This window comes from Sardina pilchardus, chromosome 4 (assembly GCF_963854185.1).
Source record: "Sardina pilchardus chromosome 4, fSarPil1.1, whole genome shotgun sequence".
Classification (NCBI taxonomy): domain Eukaryota; kingdom Metazoa; phylum Chordata; class Actinopteri; order Clupeiformes; family Clupeidae; genus Sardina; species Sardina pilchardus.
Window position 1 is genome coordinate 37,206,632 of NC_084997.1, and position 2,500 is coordinate 37,209,131.

Genomic DNA, 2,500 nt, shown 5'->3' on the forward strand with positions numbered 1-2,500 from the left:
AGCGATGGTTTTCAATTTCTCGCATCGCACCATAATTATATTTTACTTAATTACAGTGCCATGTAAAAAACAGCATTCCACTACGCAGTTCTACAATTACCACAGCTTCCATCTTAATTAAAACTACATGCTGTGTGTGTGTGTGTGTGTGTGTGTGTGTGTGTGTGTGTGTGTGTGTGTGTGTGTGTGTGTGTGTGTGTGTGTGTGTGCAGCAGGCAACTAGTCAGCAGCACAGAGAGTGATCCAGTACAACACAGCTCTCGTGTCTGCACCAGAAACAGCGCACGCTTGGCACTGAAATAGTCTGCACCAGCAAGGTGTAGCAGTCATGGCCCTGATGTGGTTCTGATATGGCTCTGATATGGCCCTGATATGCCCTGATGTGGCCCTGATTTGGCCATGATATGGCCTTGATGTGGTTCTGATATGGCTCTGATATGGCTCTGATATGGCCCTGATATGCCCTGATGTGGATCTGATATGGCCCTGATGTGACCCTGGTGTAGCCCTGACGTGGCCCTGATATGCCCTGATGTAGCCCTGATGTGGCCCTTCCTTGATAATCAGAGTTGTGTTGTGTGAGTGAGCCCAGATGATGAGCTGTGTGCTGTGGTGTGCTGTGTGAGTTCTACTAGGAGCATATCCTCCTGATTACCCACGCAGCCGTGCCATCTCCATCAATAGCAGCCCTGTGATTGCATTCCTGCAGCGCATTGCACTCGCTACAGGCTCAAGGTCGGTGGCAAGGTCAAGGCAGACCCCCAGCCTACTGATGCTGTGCCATGAGCCCCTCCCCCTTCCATCTGGCTACAGGGATGAGCCAATCAGGACACTCTCAAGTGCCTTTCTAGCGGCAGCATGAATCCTCCGCAGCTGGATATAAGTTTCCGTTTCAAAGTTTCAAAAGAGGAGGTGTGGGGGTAAGAGGAGGTAAGAGGAGGTTAGAGGAGGTGTGAGGGTAAGAGGAGGTGTAGGAGTAAGAGGAGGTGTGGGGGTAAGAGGAGGTGTAGGAGGTGTGGGGGTAAGAGGAGGTGTAGGGTAAGAGGAAGTGTGGGGGTGAGAGGAGGTGGAGGAGGTGTGGGGCTAAGAGGAGGTGTGGGGTAAGAGGAGGTGTGGGGGTAAGAGGAGGTGTGGGGGTAAGGGGAGGTGTGGGGGTAAGAGGAGGTGTAGGAGTAAGGGGAGGTGTGGGGGTAAGAGGAGGTAAGAGGAGGTGTGGGGGTAAGAGGAGGTGTGGGGTAAGAGGAGGTGTGGGGGTAAGGGGAGGTGTGGGGTAAGAGGAGGTTAGAGGAGGTGTGGGGTAAGAGGAGGTGTGGGGTTAGAGGAGGTTAGAGGAGGTGTGGGGTAAGAGGGGTAATTGGAGCTCTAGCTGGCGGGCATGGGGCACATCTGCAGAGGAGGTGTGGGGTAAGAGGAGGTGTGGGGGTAAGAGGGGTAAGAGGAGGTGTGGGGTAAGAGGGGTAATTGGAGCTGTAGCTGGTGGGCATGGGGCACATCTGCAGAGGAGGTGTGGGGTAAGAGGAGGTTAGAGGAGGTGTGGGGTAAGAGGAGGTGTGGGGTAAGAGGGGTAAGAGGAGGTGTGGGGTAAGAGGAGGTGTGGGGTAAGAGGGGTAATTGGAGCTGTAGCTGGTGGGCATGGGGCACATCTGCAGCCGGCTGGCACAGGGCATCAGCAGGGCATCAGCAGCATGGCAATGACCAATTACAGTGTCCTTCACTGCAGCAGGGCAAGCATTGGCTAACCCAGACCAACACAATTAGAGTGAGTGTGTGTGTGTGTGTGTGTGTGTGTGTGTGTGTGTGTGTGTTTTTGAGTGAGAGTATGTGTGTGTGTGCGTGTGTGTGTTTTGTGTGTGTGTGTGTGTGTGTGCATGCATGCGTGCGTGCGTGCGTGCGTGTGTGCGTGTGTGTGCATGTGTATGTGTGTGTGTGTGTGTGTGTGTGTGTGTGTGTGTGTGTGGCGCTCTTGTCACTCAGGTGCCAGTAGTCCCGGGGGGCGGAGTCGGTATTTTTAGGGCTCTGTGATTTGGCGGAACACGTCGCCACGGGAGACAAACGCACACAACCTAATAAGACATGAGAGACACGCCTCTCCTCCTCTCTCCTCCTCTCTCTATCCCTCTCTCCATCTCTCCCCCTCTCTATCCCTCTCTTTATTCCTCTCTCCCCCTCGGTTTATCCCTCTCTCCTCTCTCTACCCTTCCTTCGACTCCCTGTCTCTATCCCACTTCATCCCACTCTCTCTATCTCTCACTCTCCCCTTCCCTTTCTCTCCATCCATCTTCATCCCTCTTTCTCCATGTCTCTCTATTCCCCACTTTTCCCTCCCTTTTCTCTATTTTTTTTACTCCCACTTTCCTTTCTATCCATCACACTCTTCTTCTCCACTCCTCTCTCTATCTCTCTCTATCCACCGCTCCACTCTCGCCCTCTCCACTCCTCTTTTCATCGCTCACTCTCTCCATCCATCTATCACTCATTTCATTCTGCCCATTCTTCTGTT

The 2,500-nt window shown here is 53.1% G+C and overlaps 1 protein-coding gene across 1 annotated transcript in view; it reads right to left on the reverse strand.

Annotated features, from left to right (window-relative positions):
* stxbp5l (syntaxin binding protein 5L) overlaps positions 1-2,500 on the reverse strand; it is a 132,169-nt gene that overhangs the window by 75,326 nt on the left and 54,343 nt on the right. The window lies entirely within an intron of this gene.